The 21,438-nt window shown below is 54.1% G+C and overlaps 1 pseudogene; it reads right to left on the bottom strand.

Moving 5' to 3' along the window:
• Nucleotides 1-1,633: 1,633 nt before the first annotated feature.
• On the bottom strand, nt 1,634-20,884 carry LOC134149666 (RNA-binding Raly-like protein; annotated as a pseudogene).
• Nucleotides 20,885-21,438: the final 554 nt, after the last annotated feature.

The following is a 21,438-nucleotide window of genomic DNA, read 5'->3' as shown; positions in this document are numbered from 1 at the left end:
CTTTCCAAGGAAGTAGCCAGTATATACTGCACAGTATATTCTAGGACTGTGTGTGGCAGCTGCTTGGCAAAGTCATTCTCTCATGGATGCAGAAAAGCAGGTGCATTTAAGCTTGTTAAAAAGTACATCAGACTCAAATAAGCAGAGTAAAGAAATACAAATTTTATTTTGTTTTCCTTCCAACACAATACACTCTTTTACCAAGGCAAATTAGAAATACAGAACAATTTCCTACCAGCAAGAGAAGGACGACCTAGAAATGAGAGACATTGAAATAAGATACAGCTCTGCAGAACATGGAGAATGAAAGGGACTACGAGTTCCTTGGCTGAAGATAAGTCCCAAAGCACTCTCCTGCCACTGTCTACACAGCCGAAATGTGCCTGATGGCAAAGCAAACACCTCCCATTATTGGTGACAAAGCTGCTCAGTGGGAGTCCTAGTGACTGCAAATGCTGTCGGGTAGCACAGCAGAGAACAGTCAAGGAGTGACCAACAAAGACGACACATTCGTGAGTGTGGGTGACTGGCAGCAATTGGGCTTGCACTACACCACACTAGGCTGCTGGCGTCAAACTGCAGAGAGCTGCCAGACCAAACAGGACGGGGTGCAAAGGCCCCTTCCATGTGCAGTTCCTGATGACTGGGCCTCCCATAAGCAATGAGGGGTATTTCCAACCTGTCACCTCCCGGAAGAGACAGAGCTGCAACTTTGCCCTGTTTTGTGATGCCAGTGACACAGGTGGAAAACTATAGCTTACACCAGCCTTCTGCATTCGTCTGCCAGCGCTGAGGCTGAGCTCAGCGCGCAGACCCAGCTCCCTCCCTGGAAACACTCAGCCCTTGCTGTGAAGGCCCCCCCTGGAGACACCTCAGGGAAGTACTCATCTGCACAGCCTCTGATGGTACAGCAGAAGGACGACCGCACAGGGGGTGTCACGACATGATGCCATGCAGCTCTGAGCGCCTTGGCCTGCTGTACTGGCACCCCCTGAACTTTCTGAGAGGCCACACAGTGCCATGGCTGGCACAAGTTCCCTGTGGGGCTCAAAGTGCGCAGACAAGGGCTGTGGGAAGGGCAGGCTTGAGGACATGCTTTCAGGGCACAGGAGGCTGACATGTGAACTGTGTAGCACACACAGGCGTTGGTGCAGTGCCTGGCATGGGGAGAGCTAATGGTGCTGGGTCCTTTGTGATACAGTGTGCTGCACCAAGCTCCAGGGCCTCCTTGCTCCCTTGGCAGCACAGTGCAAGAAGAGGGTGGACCCTTGCTCACAACGTGGCCTAGATTTCTGCTCAACACTGATGTTCCTTTGGGACATGATTCTTTCTGCTTCTACCCTCTAACCCTCCCTCCTTCCGTACACATTTATTTATTCCCTAGTCTAAAAACAGAAAGGAGGGGGGGAAAAAGCGCAAACACAAAGGCTTCTCTTACCACAGCAGGCCAAAGCCTCGCAGGAGCGGGACATGGGGCTGCTGGCAACAGTGGCAGGGGATGCCCATGCTAGGCATGAGTGCTGTGAGTGGGTACTTCGCATCATGTGTGGCACTAGGTGTAGACCTCACAAGAAAGACAAACACAAGACAGGAACTGCTGGCCCACCAGGAAGGCCACGGTATCCCAGTCCATTTACTGACTCCCCTCGAGGTCTGATGTGTGATTTTTCATCTGCAAGAAAAAACATACAGCATGGCCTTTCCATGAGGAGCCCTCTGGCCCTGTCAGCAGAACCAGACACATCACTCTGCCCAGCACAGTGCGCACCAGCACCATGGCCTGTGCATACGTGCCTGTTCAGCCTCAGAGACAAAGGAGGGAGCCTGGAGTCACCCATAACAGTCTCAGTGCCAAAGCACCCCCAAGCTGTTCTCTCTGTATTGCACAGGGCACAAGAGCTGCAGATCATGACTGTGCCCAGCTGACAAGTCAGGCTAGGCTTTGCCAGCATCACAGCTGCAGCCAGAGAGGGCTCTGCAGTGAGCTGGCCAGGCAACAGTGCCTGCTGCTGTGTGCCCTCAGCATAGCAGGGTGGGGGGCGTAGCAGCCTGCACTGGCATCCAGGGGCATCCCAAGGCAGCCTGCCCTGGGGAAATGGATGCCCGTGCCACCACATGCCCAGAGACCAGTGGCACCCTCCAACTCATGAGTCCATTTCTGCCTCAGGTGGGTAAAGGCAGGTCTGCCCACTCAGGCATGGCTTGTATGAGGCGATCAGAGAGCAGGGGGTATTTTTAGGACTGACTTATTCCAGCCTCCTTGTCACAGCTGGCCACAGGCCACCACTGTTTTCTCTGGACACCCCTTCCACTCCTCATGACAGGGAGCCACCAGAGAAGTGTCCCAACAGAGCGGGCGGCTCCCTAGCCTTAGCCTGGCCGCAGTCCCTGCTTCCCCATCCTCCTTCTGGCTGCAGTATCTTTGCAGGTACTGAGAGAGCCACAAGTGGTTATCTCCACTCCCATTGTCACCAGCCTGTCGGTCACCCCAAGATCCTGCACTGCTGGGGCAAAGAGAGCTGAAGGTGCTGAGTCCAAATGACACAGAGCAGATGCTGCCAACACTGCACATCATTGCAGGAGCTGGGATCCCACAGCCCCACAGGGCTGTGTGATTACATGGGAAAGTGTAGCCTCCCTGGCAGATGGCTACCTCTGACTCAAAGCTCAGAGGAGGCACATGTGAGAAGCAGCTGCAGGTGCTTGTTGTGTTGAACAGCTTTGATAAAGGATATTTGCACGCTGATGGTTTTTACACCTTGGGCTAACCCCTGCACTGCTGGAGTAAGACACTCACAGCTGTTAGCTGCATGATGCACAGGTATGGGGCAGGGGCTGTCTGCTCGTTTGCCCTGCCTGCCTCTATTGATCACCATTGCTGCGGGGCAGGAGTTCCTGTGGCCATGCTGGTTCAGGGCTCCAGAAAGGGGCCAGCTCTGTCTCTGTGTTCCTAAGGACCCTGGGCACAAACATATCCTGGGAACACAGCTTGATCTAGTGCTGCAGAGCACAGGCCCTGGGAGCCAAAGCTGTGCCCTGGACCTGGCGTGCTGGCAAGGGCCAGTCTGGGCTGAGCAGGAGTGGTCCTGGCAGCACTCAGCATGGGGAGGGCTGGCCGCAGGCCTGGTAAAGGGCCATAAACTGCATGGGCAAAAATCACCACCTTCCTTGGGCCTTTCCCAAACCTACAAAAGTTGTAGCCCCAGACGGCACGTCAGGGCAGTTCAGGTGCCCTAGAACCCCGGGGCAGGGACAGCCATACTGATTAGGCATCTCCTCTACTCCGGGCATATCCCAGCGGAACCCATACAGGCAGTGGCAGGGCCACAACCAGGAAGTCCCTTCTCGGGGCTCCTCCAGCATCTAGGCGCTGGTTATGGCTGCGCATCAGCACAACACAGCACTTGCTCCTACACCTCATCGTGCAGAGTTGTGCAGTAGGTCAGCTCTGAATCCTCCTCCAAGCCCACCAAACCCTCACAAACCCCAGGGCAGAGGTATCTGGGCTCAAGTAGAGATAAGTTTTGGTAAAGGAGATAACTAGGGCCACGGTGCACCCTGCCTCCCAGTACAAAAGCTGGCCCTGGCCTTACTGTCTCCTCAGTGTCTGTGCTCTCTTCTGCACTGTCGATGTTGCGCAGGTCACTGTGCCCATCAGCTCTGGATCCCTCCTTCCCTTGGGGCTCCTGTGGCCCCTCTCCTGCTGGGGATGGCAACTCTGCACCCACTTCGACCCTTTTCTTCTCGATCTCCTTTGATCCTGCAGGGACAGAGACTGCAAAAACTTGGAGTGCCTAAGCAGAACAGTAGTCATCCTCGCAGGGCAGGGGGTAAAACTCCATGATGCTGAAAGTCCATGGTCAGCTTTCCCATTACTAGGAAGGAGGGAGGCCCAGGGAATTTTCCAGCAGGCTCTGGAGGCCAAGCTCACTCCCTTGCGTGCAGAGATGGTGCCACCCCTCAACTTTGCACTGCCTGGCAGCTCCTACTTGGGGTTAGGCTCACACTTTGGCAACCAGGCTTCCTTGTACCTGCAGGCTGGCCTTGTACGAGCTCTGTACAGACACATGCATGTTGGAGCCAGCTGGAATTCTCCCCATCATGATTAAGTATGACATGTATAACATCCCCTCACCTGAGAGACGGTCTCTCTGCTGGTCCATGCGGTCCAGGCTTTCCAGCAGACTGTCCACCTGTGCCTTGATCTGACTCAGCTCCCCTTTGATCGAATGCAGCTCTTCGGCCCGCGCTACAGGCAGTGTGGGCAGAGGAGCTGTTAGAGTCCCAGACAGGGAAAAGGCAGAGCCAGGGGAATCCACAATCCGCGGGCAGCATGCTCCAAAGCATCCTCCCACCAGGCTCCTTCAGCCTTCCCAGGGCAATCGCATCTCTGGGCAGTGGCAATGGTTTCAGGAGACAGCCCCCAGACAGGCAACCAGCCCAGGATGGGCTGTTTCTCTGCTGGAGCAGGGGACTCACAGCAGCAAGGTTAGCACTGAGCAATTCACTCAGGCACAGGCACTGCTGTCAAGCATCAAGAAACATAGCCTAGGCCTCTGTGGCTTAGCAACTACCAGGGAACTGATACTTTATGAGTCTGTGTCACTGTGTTTCTCCCACCACAGCACAATCTTGCCTCCATGAGCAAATCCCCAACCTCTGTGATCACCAAAATGCTTCCAGCATCCTCAAGGGCTTAGTGGAACTATCACCTTGCTCCTTCCCTTCTACCCAGGCCACATAACACTTACACTTTGTCCGTCCTGTCATGGAGCTGGTGCTGCTCCTCGTCCCAGGCTGGGGCTTAGACTGCTTTTGCCTCCTGCCCCAACATGAGTTCGTCTGGCCTTGACAGGGATGCGGTTAATGAGGGGCGGGATCTTCTCTACTCATATACCCTACAAGAGCACAAAACCACAGCAGTGTGAGCAGGGCCTAGAAGGCATGGCAGCAGGACAGGTTAACATCTCTGGCTCTTTTCCTTCAGGCAAAACCGAGGGGTGAGGGATTGTGCCAGGCAAAGGTATGCCTGCATTACAGGAGGTCACAGTGCCTACCCTGGCCTTGCCCCTTGCCGGAGCAGGCCAACACACTGTCCCTGTCCCAGCTGCTCCACCCTCAAGGTATGCAGCCCTGGGAGTCTGGGTACAGGTGTTCCTTGAAGAGGGCAGTGCTGCTAAACTTCTCCTAGAAGTGGGGAACAGATGCCTGGGGCTGCCAGCCTGGGACACCCAGCTCATGCTATCAGTCAACAGAGCTGCGATCATTTGCCAACCCACACGCAATCAGCACATCCCAGGCCTGGGAAGCCACACTCACCGGTATGGGAAGTCATCCCTGTAGAGATTGTAGTCCAGATCACAATTACTGCTGCAGGAGGTAAGAAGAGAGAGTCACTCACACTGCAGTGACCACTGACGTGCCACAGCATGGCACAGCACTGCTGTGAGACAGCCACATTGAGCAACATGTGGGCACAGCAGGACAGGGACATCCACTCATCCTGCACAACCTCCTCCTCTGCCTGGGGAGCAGGAGACATCTTAGAGGGTAACAGGTAGGCTTCCATGCAGGACAGCACCGGGAAGGTGGCTCTGTGCTGGCAGCAGTCTGCCCCCAGAGCCAAGCAGGGTATTTGGGTGCTCGCAATGGAAAGATCCCCCTGTGCAGCACCAGCTGGAGCAGGCCTTGCTAGCTGGAAATCTGCATTTAGCGCTCTCTGATGTTAAATTTCACAGTCCCTTGCTGTCTGCTCACTCAGCTCCAAATTAAGAAGTGATCTGTCAGCAAATCACCTCCAATGCAGGCAGCTGACATGGTTGTAATAAATCGTGCTCTGTGAACCAGGAGGGGATTGGGGGAAGAAAGATGCTGAAGCTCATTTTGCCATTTCAGCTCTTGCAGAGTTGGTGAGTGTTAGATTAAACCTAGCACAAGGTGAAACAAAGCTCTGCTTGGAGCATCATTGCTCTGCTGGGAGTGGGAAGCCTTCTCCAGCTATGTGCTAGAAGGGCAGTTGAAGACAAGGTCCCCCTAGGGCCAAGGATGTCGCTGCGGGCAGCAGGAGCAGCTGCACCTGCCCACAGAGGGAGCAGTGCTGGAGCTTGGGGTCTCTGGAACAGCTGAATGTCTGCTGGAGGGTCTAAAGAGCAACCTTTGCTTCCCTGTCTGTGCCACTAAGCTGTAGCCACTTGGGCTGACGCTTGGGTGTCAGGCCCTGGGTGCTGCTAGTGCTTGGGAGCTGGCTTGTGGTGCAGTGCCTTTGCGGGCAGTGCTTGTCAAGTGCTGTCATCAGTTGTTGCCAGGTGACTTGTGCAGCAGTGCATGCTAGGTCCACGCTAGGCCCGCAGCTGCTCTTTGGGCTTGTGAGGCGACTTTGGTGTGAGGCCCTCCTTGGCAGTGCTCTGGCCGTTGGTGCAGTGGCTGGTTCTTTGCTCGCTTGTGGCACAGTGGCTGAGAGGCCAGAGGTGTAAGCAGGCTTTGTGCTGAGGTGCTTTGTGCCTGCGTGTCTTAATGGGCAGTGGCAGGCACGTGGCTGCTGTTAGTGTTTGTGTGAGGCGACTTGTGGAGCAGTGCGTGCTCGGTCAGTGCTAGGCCCCTGGCTGCACTTTGTGCTTGTGAGGTGAGTTGTGCCCGAGGCTCTGATTGGCAAGGCTGTGGCGCTTGCTGCTGCTAGTTGCTGGGAGGCTGCTTGTGGCGGAGTGTCTGCTAGGCCAGTGCTCTGTGGGGACCTGTGAGGTCCCTTGTTGCTGTGTGCTTCGGAGGCCAGGGCCAGGGCCAGGCCCCTGGAGGCCGTTGGTAGTTGTGAGGTGACTCGTGCAGCCGTGCATGATTGTGGTGACCTGTGGGCAGGCTTGTGAGGTTGCTGCTGTGTGAGGCGCTCGAGGCCAGTGCGAGGCATGTGGGTGCTCTTGGTGGTGCTGAAGTGGCTAGAGTTGTGCGTGAGTGCCATGCCGAAGAGGGCAATGCTAGGCGTGTGGCTGCTGTGTGTGGTGCTGAGGCGACGTGTGCCTGAGGCCGTCCTTGCCAGTGCTGTGGCCCTTGGTGCTGGTGGTGGTTGTGAGGGCCCTTGTGGCACACTGCGTTGCAGGGCAGAGCTGTAGGCAGGCTTGTGAAGTGCCTTGTGCCTTGTGCGTCAGCAGTCAGTGGCAGGCCGCTGGCTGCTGCTGGTGCCTGTGAGGTGACTTGTGAAGCAGTGCCTGCTCGTGCAGTGCTGGTTGCAGGGCTGCTCTTTGCTGTTGTGAGGTTGCTGCTGCCTGAGGCCCTGAGAGGCCATTGGCAGGCCGGCAAGCTGATGTTTGCGATGGTGAGGTGCCTTTTGCCTTGTTGTCCCAAAATCCGGGTTCTGTTACCCGGTGTGCAAGCAACCAATAGACACACAGGGTTGAGATACTTGTTTATTTCATTTCTGTGCAGAGATGGGTGCTAGGTGGCAAATCCACAAAGCTAGCACACCTTCTCCCCCTCTCATTCTTGATTTATACACACTTTCCAGGGAGTATTTTATACAAATCTTTCTATTGGTTACAGTTTCATTACCTCAGGTAATTGCTCTGCGCTTGCACTTTCACATTCTTGTTAATTAGCATAGGAAGAGAAGAAGAGGCGGTAACATCATTATCATGTCATTTCCATCTCATTATTCATTTAGGGGTGTGAAGTTTAATATGTTAATAAGCCTCAATGAACCTAAGGTCACTTCTGGGTTATTCTGCTGTTTTTGTCTTACCTACCCCTCGCAATCTTCAAAGTGCTGTGGTTTCATCAAGGTTCTTTAGCCGGAGCTGGTAATCCTTTGCAGTACTGTTTTTCTCTCCCCCTTGTCCTTGAGTATGGTTAACTATTTGCAAGGTTTTTCTCACAGTATCTCTCTAACATTGGGGGTTTGCACTTGTGAGCAGCTGACAGGTCAGGAAAAGCCACGTGTCCTGGATGGTGGTGGTGAGGTGACTCCTGGGTTTGTTGCATGTGCCCAGAGGAGGGATTGACTGCTGCAGAGCTCTACTGCAATACAGAAAGTCAACTAATTAATCAAGCAGATGTTCCCCATTGTCTGACACTAATTCTATTCCACTCCATGATCCTGAGTTAGTACTACTACTTTTAAAATGCAGGTGATGTTCTCTAGTGAATATGGAAGTGGAGTTTGTTTCTCCCATTGTTCCTAAGTAGAAGCTTGCAGGCTGCTCCCAGAGAGCTAGGGAGTCCAGCTAGGCTTTTTAAACTGCTAAATAAATCGAATGCTGGTGTAAGCAGTGTTAGTAATCTCTTATCTCCAGCATGTGTGTGTGCTTTGGAAATTCCCGCTGTGGAAACAAGAGGGAGCTTGTGAGATGTTCCTGCAAGGTCTAAATGCTGTGCCTGTCTTTCAGGTGTCCACATGCTTTTATGACACATTTGGATCTGTAACACATTAGAAGTTGATGATTTTTTGTCTGAGTATGCAGCCAGTGGAGAATGGGTGCAAAGTCTGTTGGAGGAGACAGAAGGAATGTTACCGCCAAACAGGTAGCGGCCACATTTTGAAAGAGATTTCTTGTTCAGGGAAGTTGAGGCACAAACGAATGGCAAGAGGTGGCCCGATCAGGGCTTGTGAGAGCACTGCTCTGCTTCCTGGAGAAGGGAAGTAACCATGTATAGGACTGTGAGTAGATGCTGAGAGGCAGTGCATGTTGCAAAGCCTTGGAGGACTAGAAGGGAAGTGAAGAGTTAGAGAGCTGGGCTTTCTGTGTTGTGGGGCACTTGGGGTGCGCTGTGCATTGCTGATGCAGAGGTGCACGTTTGCTGCAACCCTCTGTGAGGTGAGCAGTGGTGTGTGCAGGATGTTGCACTGCAGGGGTGCCCTGTGGGGGAGCCAGGTGGTGGTCCCAGTGTTTTGTTGTTCAGCATGGGAGGAGATAGCTGGAGAGGGCGGTGCTGTGTGTGGGCAGTGCTGCCAGAGTGGGGAGCTGGGGAGCACTGCAAGGTGAGGGTGTGAATATGCTGGCTGGGCCTAGGCTGCCCTGGTGTCATGGGCCAGAGTTGCTGGCAGCCTGCTGCCTTTGATGCACTGAGGTTCAGGCCTCGGGGTTGCCAAGTGCTTGCCAGCACCTGCAGCATGGATTTTTCCTGAAGGCCAGGGAGTGTTTCTCCTTGCTCTGTGATGTGAACCAAGCCTGTGTTATTCCCTTTGGTTCATAAGAGCTTTGGTCTGCAGCAGTGTGTGCTGAGAGGGAAAGACATTGTGGGAGATGCACTTTGCCAGCTGGGCCTTAGCCCGCTGGAATCCCTTTGAAGGAGTGAAGGCCTTGTGGCGTGGTGGTCTTTGGAGAAAGGCAAGTGAGTTTTTGGGAGCTGACTGTCAAGGGGCTGAGTCCTTCCTGTAGGAGATCTGTTTGGAGGAGTGCATTTGAACAGGAGCAGCAAGGCAAAAGTGCCCTGCAAGGGATGCGCAGCCCAGGTCTCTCTTCCTTCCAGGTGAAGTCTCTGCACGTTACCCCACCGTCGTGCTGTAATGTGACCTTTCTGTGCTGCAGTGGGGAAATAAGAAAGCAGCCAAGTGTAAACATCAGTGTGCTAGGTGTGGTGTGGTTAGGTGCTGACCCTGGCAAGGGACTGAATTTTGCCTGCACTTTGGGTGATGGTGAGGAGCCCGACTTAGCTCTAGTTGCATTGCTCAGAGTAGCTGGAGTCAAGGCAGTGGTGGTGAGCACATGCATCCCACCGCTGGCCTCCCAGTTGTTTGGCGTGCATTATGTCCCCTCTGTTCTTGAAGCCTTTTACCGCTGGCTCCATTGTGGGAAGGCCTAAGTTCAGGAGCTGTGTCATGGTGGGTACTGCTCAGGGATGGCTCAGCACCACACTTTGTCATCTGGCATCACTCCCTGGATTCTCTGAGGATGATCACTGGCAAATGGCAGGTTGTCAAGGCCAGGGCCCAGGTCTGTGTGCTCCCTGACTAAGTTTCAGTGCCAGCCTCAGCTGTCGAGTGTTGTGGAGTGGCTTGTGAATTGGACAGTCAAGTCGTTCTGCTCCTGTCAGGCAAGGTGGGTCGTGCTTCCTGGTGTACCTAAAACATGGAGCACCATCTTTGACCTTTTGGGGCCAAAAGCATCCTTCTGGCAGCAGGCGATGCCCAAGCAGCCTTGCATTTATTTCAGAGATTCACAAAGCTGCCATGAGCTCCAGCAGTCTCTGAGGCCACTGCATTTTCCTTGGTGCTGAAGCCTGCCCCCAGCCTGTCATCTCTGGGTGCCTTGTGGGCTGTCAGGGGCACTTGTCATCTGTATGTGGAGAGTGAGCCTGTGGATCTGTGCTTGGGCTTTCTGTGTTGTGGGGCACTTGGGGGTGTCCTGTCTGCTGCCATGTGTGGTGCTGTGCCCTGTGCACCACTGATGCACAGGCACATGTTGGCTCAGTGGTGTGCTGCTCAGCACAGGAAGAGGTGTCTGGAGAGAGCAGTGCTCTGCTCCCGGAGGCCAGCCTGCCATCACAGTGTCCTTGTGGGAGCCCTGGGTGAGCACTGGTGCTGACTGTGCTCCCTCCTTGGAGCATCCTGGTGTGAGCGAGGGATGCTTGCAGTTAGTTGTTTTCTGTCAGCTGAGGTTCAGGCTTGCAGTTTCTGAAGGTCTTGATGCTTCCTGAGTCTTGAGGGTTTTACAGCCTCTGTTGGAGAAAGTGGTCTGCTCACTCCTTCAAGGCTTTCTGTGGAATCTGGACCCTGATTGCATCTTCCCATCTCAGACCGTACTCCATTCTAATCGATACTATCTTTCTTTCTAGGTTGCTCTAGTTGTGTAGGTTCCCTGTGCAATCCTAGAACCACTGAGGATGGAGGCAGGATGCCAGGGTGTGACCCTGTAGCTGTCAGTATCTTTGCCACCATTGTGAGCCCTGAGTGAAAGCAGCAGCAAGTGAATGAGATGAGGCTATGCGTGGATGTGAAGGCTTCCATGAATGCGCCCAACTTCCATGGGTGACCTGGGGCATGTGGGTTCACCTCCTGATACCTCTGCTGTGCTGCACGTCCCACATCATACAGATGCTGTTACTGCCAGCACACTCAGGAAATGAGATTGTGCCCCTTCCTTTTCCTAGAAGGTTGTGGTGCCCTGTAGGATGAGTGAAAGACCCTTATAATACATGCCAGTATCTGTCAAGTGCCTTTGTGTGACTGCTCCAAAGCCTTGGTAGCTGGAACTGAGGGAGTCTCAGAGCTGTTGAGCTCCTGGCTAACAGGGCAGTGCTAGGGCCATGGTTGCTGTTTGTTACTGTGAGATCAGTTCTGCCTGAGGCCATGATAAGGCAGTGCTAGTCATGTGGCTGTTGCTTGTGGCGGTCACGTCCCGTCTGCTAGAGGCCCAGGGATATGTTTGTGTTTGTGAGGTCTCCTCTTCCTCAGTGCGTGATGGGCCAGTGCTGGTCCTGTGGGTGCTGTTTGTGGTTGTGAGGTCACGTGTGCCCCAATGACTGGTAGCCAGTACAGCGAGGTCACTTGTGCCTTGGTGCGTGATCGGCCAGTGCCAGTGCCAGGCACACAGCTGTTGTTGCTGGCTCCAAGGTCACTTCTTCCTGAGGACCTGACTGGCCGGTGATGATCATGTGACTGTTTGTTGTTCTGAGGTCACTTGAGCCTCAGTGCCTGAGAGGCCAGCACTGGCCACATGGCTGATCTTTGTGGGTGTGAGGTCCCTTGTGCCTCAGTGCCTGCTAGGCCATTAGCAGGCACGTGGCTTTGAAGCTGACTTGGAGATCGCTTTTGCTCAGTGCCCGATAATCCAGCCACAGGACCATCGTGCATGTTGTCTTTCTGAGCTCAGTTCTGTCTCAATACATTGACAATATTTGCTGTTCTCTTTTTTTTGTTCACAGCCTCTGGTGATGAGCAGCAGGAGTCAGCTTTCCAAGTGTTTAAATTTTGTTGCTAGCAAGAAGGTGCCTCTTGGCTAAGAGTACAAGCAGAAACATATTGCTAGCAATGATACTTAAACACTTAGAAAAAGGGACTCCTGCTGCTCGTTAGCAGAACCTGTGAACAAAGAAAAGAGAACAGGTAATTTCCTTATTTGGCACTCCTGATGGGACACAGCGAGCTTCCCATCTGGTGGGGGCTGGTGCTGTAGTTGACACAGCCAGCACAGGGTGAGTTCATGGTCATTCATGATCACTGTGGTGGTGATGCTCAGCAGGGAGGTATTAAAACCAGGTCAGCATGAGTCAGGGGAGGTTTGTTAGGAAATGTAAAACAGATTCACCACTAGTGGAAATTCTGAAAAAGTGGCAGAAAATCCAAAGTAGCTCGGGTCTCAGTAAGGGCAGAACAATTGCCCTCTGTCAGGAAGAACAGCCGCTACAGAATCGAGAAGGGGATGCCCTCTGAGCTAGGGCCTCTGGATGGTTCTTTTGGAGGGTAGGAAACCTCAGGAAATCGGCTACTGGCATATTTGGGATAACTGGGTGTTTAAGCATCCTGGGGGATTCAGAGATTGAAGTCAGGTAAGATATAGGGTTGGGCAAGAAATGCTGGGAGACATGAGGATTGGCTTTGCTTCTGCTTCCCCTCCCTCTCCTTCAGCACCTGAGTCTGCTTCTGCTCAGACTTCTAACCCATACCTGTCACTTCCCATGGGAACATAATATCATAGAATCATGGACTCAGTAAGGTTGGAAGGGACCTCTGGAGATGATCCAGTCCAGCCTCCCTGCTCAGCAGGGTCACCTAGAGCATGTTAGACAGGGTTACATCCAGACGGGCCTTGAAGATCTCCAGAGGAGGGGACTCCACGACCCCTCTGGGCAACCTCTTCCAGTGCTCCGTCACTCTCAGAGTGAAGAAATTCCCCCTCACGTTCGGACGGAACTTTCTGTGGTTCAGTTTTTGCCCATTGCCTCTAGTCCTGTCACACGGGACAACTGAAAAGAGTTTGTCCCTGTCCCCTTGACACCCTCCCTTCAGGTACTTATACAGATTGATAAGATCCCCCCTCAGTCTTCTCTTCTTCATAGGGCAGGTGCTCCAGCCCTCTGATCATCTTTGTAGCCCTACGCTGGACTCTCTCCAGTAGCTCCATGTCTCTCTTGTACTGGGGAGCCCAGAACTGGACACAGCACTCAAGATGAGGCCTCCCCAGGGCTGAGTAGAGGGGCAGGATCACCCCCCTTGACCTGCTGGCAACACTCTGCCTAATGCAGCCCAGGAGACCATTGGCCTTCTTGGCCACAAGGACACATTGCTGGCTCATGGTCAGCTTGTCATCCACGAGCACTCCCAGGTCTTTCTCTGCAGAGCTGCTCTCCAGCAGGTCAGCCCCCAGCTTGTACTGGTGCCTAGGGTTATTTTTCCCTAGGTGCAGGACTCTGCACTTGCCCTTGTTGAACCTCAGGAGGTTTCTCTCTGCCCAGCTCTCCAGCCTGTCCAGGTCTCTCTGAATGGCAGTACAGCCCTCTGGTGTGTCAGCCACTCCTCACAGCTTGGTGTCATCAGCAATCTTGCTGAGGAGGTGCTCCGTCCCCTCCTCCAGGTCATTGATGAAAAAGTTGAACAGGATGGGACCCAGTACTGAGCCCTGGGGGATGCCACTAGCCACAGGCCTTCAACTAGACTCCACGCCACTGATGACGACCCTCTGAGCTCTGCCTTTCAGCCACTTCTCAATCCACCTCACAGTCCACTCGTCTAACCCACACTTCCTGAGCTTGCCTAGGAGGATGTTATAATATGTTATATATATGTTATACAGTGTCAAAAGCCTTGCTGAAGTCAAGGGACACAACGTCCACTGCTCTCCCCTCATCTACCCAGGCAGTCATTCCATCAGAGAAGGCTATCAGATTGGTTAAGCAGGATTTCCCCTTGGTGATTCCATGCTGGCTATTCCTGATCACCTTCTTTTCCTCCATATGTCTGGAGATGACCTCCAGAATGAGCTGTTCCATCACCTTTCCAGGGATGGAGGTGAGGCTGACAGGCTTGTAGTTGCCTGGGTCTCCTTCTTGCCCTTTTGGAAGACTGGAGTGATACTGGCTTTCTTCCAGTCCTCAGGCACCTCTCCAGTTCTCCAGGACCCTTCCAAGATGATGGAGAGCGGCTTGGCAACAACAACCGCCAGCTCCCTCAGTACCTGTGGGTGCATTCCATCTGGGCCCATGGATTTTTGGATGTCTAGCCTGCCCAGAAGGTCTCTAATCCTATCCTCCTCAACCAAAGGAACGTCTTCCCTTCTCTAGACTTTCTTGAGTGCTGCCTTAGCAGTGACGACTGAAGCAAAGAAGGCATTCAGTAATTCTGCCTTCTCCGTATCCCTTGTCACCAGGGCCCCCGTCCCGTTCAGTAGCGGGCCCACATTTTCCCTAGTCCTCCTCTTGCTGCTGATGTATTTGAAGAAGCCCTTTCTATTGTCCTTGACATCCCTTGCCAGACTCAATTCCAGCTGGGCCTTAGCCTTCCTCGCCGCATCTCTACGTACTCTGACTGCATTCCTATAGTTCTCCCAAGTAGCCTGTCCCCTCTTCCACATTCTGTGTACTTTCTTCTTCTGTCTGAGTTTGGCCAAGAGCTCCTTGCTGACCCATGCAGGTCTCCTGCCCCTTTTGCTGCACTTCTTACTCATAGGGATGCACTGCTCTTGAGCTTGGAAGAAGAGATGTTTGAATACTAGCCAGCTCTCTTGGACCACCCCCCCTTTCCTTCTAGGACCTTAACCCGTGAGCTTCCTCCAAGTAGGTCTCTGAAGAGCCCAAAGTCCGCTCTCCTGAAGTCCAGGGTAGCAATCCTGCTTGTTGCCTAACTTCTTTCCTGCAGGATCCTGAACTCTACCATCTCATGGTCACTGCAGCTAAGGCTGCCCCCAACCTTCATATCTCTAACCAGTCCCTCTCTGTTGGTAAGGACAAGGTCCATCAGGACACCCTTCCTTGTAGGCTCCTCCACCACTTGTGACAAGAAGTTATCATCAATGCACTGCAGGAGCCTCCTGCACTGCTTGTGCCTTGCTGTGTTGTCCCTCCAGCAGATGTCAGGGTGGTTGAAGTCCCCCATGAGAACCCGGGCCTGTGATCGTGAGACTACTTCCAGCTGTCTCCAGAAGGTCTCATCAACTTTCTCTTCCTGGTCAGGTGGCCTGTAGTAGACACCCACAACAGTGTCCCCCGTGTTAGCCTCCCCTTTGATCTTTTCCCATAAGCTCTCAAAATATGTCATAGCTTCAGCTGAGTTCTCTCAAGCAACACTTCCCATGCCTCTGGTGCATGGAGAAGCCTGGCTAGGCACACAGGAGACAAGGGAGAGAAAGGACAGAGATGCCAGCAGGTAGAGTTGGGCTCCCGGCATCACAGATGACTAGAGGCTGACTAAGCAAAGTAACTCCTTCTGTAGGGACTTGGAAAGGCACATCTCTGACAGTATTTAAGGGGGGTGGAGTCTCCCTTCTGCAAGACTTGCCCCAGCACTCTGCAGAGACTAGGAAGAGCAGGAAGGTTGGTTGTAAGGACGCTTGCAAGCTTTAGCAGCTGCAGAGCTGGGAGGTGCCCTTACAGACTTCTGAATGCAGGCCCTGAGGCACTGCACTGCCTCGTAGGCTCTGCACTAGAGCCCAGACAGCAGCACTGCAATATGAGGGATGTCCTGAGGAGTCTCAAATCCTCAAATGTGGGAGATCCAGGGTGCCAGAGCTGTACAGACCGTGGGAGAGCAAGGGTGCCAGTGTGGATCCAGGGTGCCTGGGCTGCACAGATCCCTGGAGGAGCCAGGGTGCTGGTGTGGGGAAGGGCAGGGGTCTGAGCAGCGTACCCAGGGGAGAAGCAGAGCCCCAAAGTGACACTGAAAAGGCCAAGGGCCATATGAAGCCCAGAGATGAGACCTGGCTTTCCTCAGGCTCACACAGAAGGAAAAATGGACTAAGTTCACGGGAAATGGGAAAACTTCCCCAGATTGGCTGCGTGGCCTGGCCCATGGCTTTGGAGTCTGGCAGGGATGAGGCTCCTAGGCAAAGCCCTCTAGATGTTGTGTGTTTGCTCTTTTCTGGCATATCACCTCTATCTTAAGCACCACAGACCGAGAAACCTTGCTGAAGACTTTTCAAATCAAAGAGCCTGCTTTGGTGCCTAAAGGAGGAAGGTTACGGCCTGTCCCTTATTCTCCTACACCCTACTTCAAATAAAAGAGTGATCCACAGCAGCAACCAGTTTTGAGGCTCACCAAAGCATCTCAGCCTGTGGCCACCCTTTGTGCTTTTTCATACCACCAGACTTTGATCCTGTAAAAATGCCAAACCCCAATCCAACCCCCAAGCCCCAGATTCCTGCACAGAATCCTGTTGCCTAGTGCAGCAGCCAGGGAGTGCAGGAGCACAGCAGTGACCTCTCCAGTTCCCCACTTCAGATGTTTCCCTGACTTTGGCACCACCTGGAGACATTCTTGAAGGATTTATCAGAAAGTTTGAGAAAATAACTGGCGGAAGGGAGGTGACTGCTTTCCAGGAGGGGAGAGGAAATCTCTCTGCTCTCTCCCTGGTGGTGCCATCTCCATGGCACTGACCTGCTGTGCCCCCAGATGACACAAGCAGAGGTCACAGCGGGATGTGCTGCATCACAAGGAGGTCTCCATGGTGTCCTGGGTGGGGGCCCTCACTTCCCCACGAGACCTAGGCACTGCTGGGCACTGCTCACGCCCTCAATGCCGCTGCCCCTTGTAGTGGCTCCATGGCAAGACTGGAGACAGGAGTTAATGGGGCTGTGCTGGGACCTGTCGCTGACATGCAGAAGAACACGAGCACGATGAAAAGGAGTGCTGGGTGAAGGGAGGAACATGCCTCCTCCTGGGCTGCAGAGGTGAGCTGAGAGCAAAGGGACAAGAGAGATGGAGGACTGCGGGACGGACACCATCAGCCCAGACCACAGTTCCTTGTTCCCAAGGCTCCTGCAGCTCTCCACTGAGAGAGGCTTTGGGTACTTCTTCCCGAGATGTTGCACAAAGATTGGTAACTGCAAAAACTGCTGTGAATCCAGGGCTGTGGGGGTGGCTGGACAGGGCTGGGGGCTGCCACAAGCGTCATCTCTGAGGGTCCCATCTGGCTTAGCAGACAGCCAGGACTCCTGGGTCATGGGGCAGGAGATGTGCTGAGCCCCGAGGCTTCTGTGGGGCAACTCCATTGCCTTTTGGGGTATATGTGCGGCCCGGCCCCACACAGAGCAGCCCCTGCTTGGCCACGGCCCAGCCCCGCCAGGCGCAGCGGGAGGGCTGCCAAGTCCTGGGGCTGCCCTGGGGAAGGGGCCGGGGCGGGAGGGCCGAGAGGACACTGCCCTGCCTTGGGGGCAGCAGCACCTCGCCCACGGGCTCCGGCACCCCAGCCATTCCCAGGGCTCCAGCGCCGGCCCCAGGGCTGGCACCAGCACAGGCCCCAGGGCTGCCCTCCAAGCCCAGCATGGCCCCCCGGGCGCAGGGCAGCGAGGAGCCCCAAGGGGACCCTGCAGCAGAGCGGCCAGTCCTGGGGCCCTGCACTGCCCGGGCACCTGGCGCCGGGCTGACCCGAGGCCCTGCCGTGCCCTGCGCTGCTGCCCACAAGATGGCACCGTCCAGCTGGGCGAGGGGGCAGAGCTGGCTGCCAGGGCAGGAGGGCGCAGCGTTGCCATGGCATCGCCTGAGTGCGGCCCTCCTATTGGCTGTCCTGAGGAGGAGGGCGGGATGGATTGGAATGATGGCTGTCTCAGCCAATCGTAGTCCAGAGTGGGAAAAGGCCAAGAGAAGGGAGACCTGCAAGGGATGAGGGAGTGAAGCAGGCGAGAAGGGAGCGGGAGTGAGAGCGGGTGCGAGTGGGGCTGGTGGGGGCTGCGGGTGCGTTCAAATGCCGGTGGGTGCACTCTCGCTGCATCAGGGGCAGCGGTGCTGGCGAGGGGGCTGCTTTCCTACAGGGGCTCCCAAAGGGGCTGTTGGGGCTGTGAGCAGGGGACCCAGCGCCCTGTCACCGAGGGGAACTGACCTGCGAGCCAGGCGTGCCGGCCTGCTCCAAGCAGCTGGGCCTGTGCGGCTTGGTGGGGTCTGGGTGCAGGAAGCTTTGCCCGTGTTGTGTTTCTGAGATGCATTTTCAAGCGTTTCCCTGAGTTGCTGCTGCCCCTGCAGCCCGCAGGTGCTGCTCAGAGCTGCATTTGGGATCTGCTGGGCAGAGTGTGAGCAGGTTGCTGGTGTCCTCAGGAGATGCCCTTCCTAACGGTCTCTTTTGTTGTGGAAACTGCATTTCAGAGTGTCTCTGAGAGAGGATGTCCTACATGTCATGTTGTGCCCTCGCTGCTGTTTTGGGGACCTGGTATAAAGACATGGTCTCACCTATGCCAAAAAGAGGAGTAGGACGTCTCAGTGGCCTTGCTGGCTGTTCTCTCACAGATGCAGCTCAGCATGGTGGGGAGACATTTGCCCCTAACTGTTGCGACTATGTAAGGCCAGCAGAACTGACAGTAACACTCCGATTCTGTCTTTCTTTCTAGGTTGCTCCAGTTGTGTACGTTCCCAGTGCAGTCCTCAAGCCACTGGGAATGGAAGCAGTACACCAGGGTGTAGCTGTCAACATCTTTGCCAGCATCTTGAGCCTCTGTGAAAGCAGCTGCAAGTGAATGAGATGAGGCTATGTACGAGTGCGACGGCTTCCATAAATGTGCCTGGCTTTTTCAGTATTGGAGAGGCCAGTGGTAGGCACACAGCTGCTGTTTCTGCTTGTGAGGTGCCTATTGCCTTGCTCTCTGATAGGCCAGCAGATGGCCCGTGGCTTTGATGAAGCCTGCGAAGTCACTACTTCCTCCGAACCACAGAGGCAAGTAGCAATTAAGTTGTTTGACACCTACAGGAAAGACTTCCACATGGTAAATTCTAGAGGATAAGGAGACACATTATTAGTCTTGGTGGTTGTGAGGTCAGTTTAGCCTGACTGCCTATTAGGGCGGTGGCAGGCCCATGGCTGCGGGCTGTGCGTGTGAGGTCCCCTGTGCCTCAGTGCCTGATGGGGCAATGCCAGGCATACAGGTGTTGTTTGTGCTTGTGAGGTCCCTTCTGCCTGAGGCCCTGGTGGGCCAGAGCCAGGCCTACGGACGCTATTTGTGGGTGTGAGGTGTCTTCTGCACCAGTGCCTGACATGACAGTGCTGGTCGCGTGGCTGCAGATAGTTGCTGTGAGGTCCCCCGTGCCTCAGTGCCTGACAGGCCAGTGCTGGTTCAGAGGCTGCTGTTAGTTTTTGTGAGGTCCCTTGTGCAGTGGTATTTTATAGGACTGTAGTAAGCCCATGGCTGCTGCTTGTGGCTGTGAGGCCACTTCTGCCTGCATGCCTGATAGGTCAGTGCTAGGTACACAGCTGGTGTTTATGGTTTGTAAGTTACTTCTGCCCCAGTGTCTGATAGGCCAGTGCTGGGCATGTGGTGCTTTTCGTGGTTGTGAGGACACTCGTGCCTCAGTGCCCAGTCGGCCAGTGCCAGGCCCCTAGCTGCTGGCTGTGCTTGTGAGGTCTCTTGTGCCTCAGTGCCTGAAAGCCAGCGCTGGTCACAAGGCTGCTGTTTGCGGTTGTGAGGTCACTTCTGCAGTGGTGCCTGATGGGCCAGGGCCAGGCCCATGGCTGTTGTTTGTGGTTATGAGATCTGCTCTTGTGGTTGTATGGATCATCTCTTTCTAATGATCCCTGAAAAGCAGTCTGTTCTGGATCTTGAGGTCCAAAAAGCGGTCTATTCTGGATCTCCAGCTCCAGAATGCATCCCTGCATCTCCTCGGCATTTCTCTGGGTCATGTCTGTTGTTGTGGGCGTCAAAGACAGTGCTGTGAGTCACAAAGATGACTGAAAGGTCCCATAGGAGGAGATGCTGAGAGGGCTGGGACTGTTTTTCTGTTGTAAAACAGACTGCTAGTGTCTTTAGACATCCTTTGAGGGCGTCTAAATATCTGGTGGGAAGGTGTAAGGAAGATGAGAGCATGGCTCTGAGTATTTCTTTGTGGTAGCCAAGGAGAGGAGGAGAGGCAATGGGCACAAAACGGCAAATCATGAATTTCCACCTGAAGGTAGGAAAAGACCTTCAGGTATTGTGAGGGTGGTTAAATGCTGGAAGAGGTTCCCTGAGAGGCTGTGGAATTTCGACTTTGTGAGGTGCTCTAAACCTGCCTGACCTAGTCCTGGGTAAGCTGTTGTAGGTGCCCCTTCTTGATCAGGAGGGTTGGAGAAGGGGATCTCCAGAGGTCCCTGCCAATATTGTCTATTTTGTCATTCTGTGAAAACAATAAAACTCACACTGAAAACAACCATTCCAAGAAAAAAAGGAAGAAGCCAAAGGGTTGCTAGCAACGACTAGATTGGCTCAGTTGTTTTCAATGTTTGTGGATGTGGAAGGGAAAGAAGAGAGTTTTTAATTTCAGGTCTGTTCTTTTCATACCATGTTCATTAAGAAATCAAATCACTAGCGGGGATATAAGGATGGAGGCAGCTGTGATGTTGCTGGAGGAGGGGGTCGAAGGACTACAGCAGAGGGGCCTGGAGGCAGCAGCTGCCTCGTCTGCCTGGTGCAGCTGAATTTGTGCATGTGCTTGTTCCTCGGGCTGCCCTTGTGAGAGGATTTCACTATCTCTCCTGAGGCAGAGAGCCTGGGAAGAGCAGTTGCTCAGCTGAGATGCTGAGGCCCAAGTGGTGGGGGTGCTCACTTGCTCTAGAGCTATTGTGGGGTTGTTTTCTTTCTTTCAGGAAAACAATTTCCTGATGTGAAGAAGCAAGGACTCGTCCTAGCTTAGAAGTGGCTAGGATGAGTGTCCATGAGAGTGTTCTGCACCTTTCTTAGTCCTAGCATTTCTAATGCTCAGCATCCAGATGTGAGGCCCCTTATACTTCCTTTTCATCCTTTGGAAAACTCACCTGCTAGTGGTGCACCTTCTTGTCTCTGTTGCCATGTTGGCCAACTCCTTTGCTCACAGCAATCCATGCACCACCATCTGCATCCAGGCTAAACCGTCCTAGCTCTCTCAGGCTCTCCTCGGATGAGAGATGTGCAAGACCTGTAGTCATCCTGATAGCCCTGTCCTGGACTCTCTCCAGCAGGTGCATGTCTCTCTTGTACAGGAGAGCCTAGATTTGGAAAAAGGACTCCACAGGTGGGGCCTCAGTAGTGCTGAGTGGAAGGGAAGGATCAGCTCCCTTGAGCTGCTGGCAATGCTCTTGCTAATGCAGCCCAGGATGCTGTTGGCCCCTTTTGGCACATGAACGCATTGCTGGCTCCTGACCAACTTGTGACCAGGACCCCCAGGTCCTTCTCTGGAAAGCTGCTGCTCAGCTGGTTAGTCCGCAGCCTGTCCTGGTGCCTGGAGATATTTCTTCCCACGTGCAGGACTTGGCATTGCCCATGGATGAACTTGATGAGGTTCCTCTCTACCCATTTCTCCAGCCTGTCCAGGTGCCTGTGATTGGCAGCACAAGCATCTGCTGAATCAGCCACTCCCCTCCCTTT

The sequence above is a fragment of the Rhea pennata genome, chromosome 21 (assembly GCF_028389875.1).
Source record: "Rhea pennata isolate bPtePen1 chromosome 21, bPtePen1.pri, whole genome shotgun sequence".
In the NCBI taxonomy this organism is placed as follows: domain Eukaryota; kingdom Metazoa; phylum Chordata; class Aves; order Rheiformes; family Rheidae; genus Rhea; species Rhea pennata.
The sequence above is the reverse complement of the archived record's forward strand: the minus strand, read 5'-3'. Positions and strand labels throughout refer to the sequence as shown.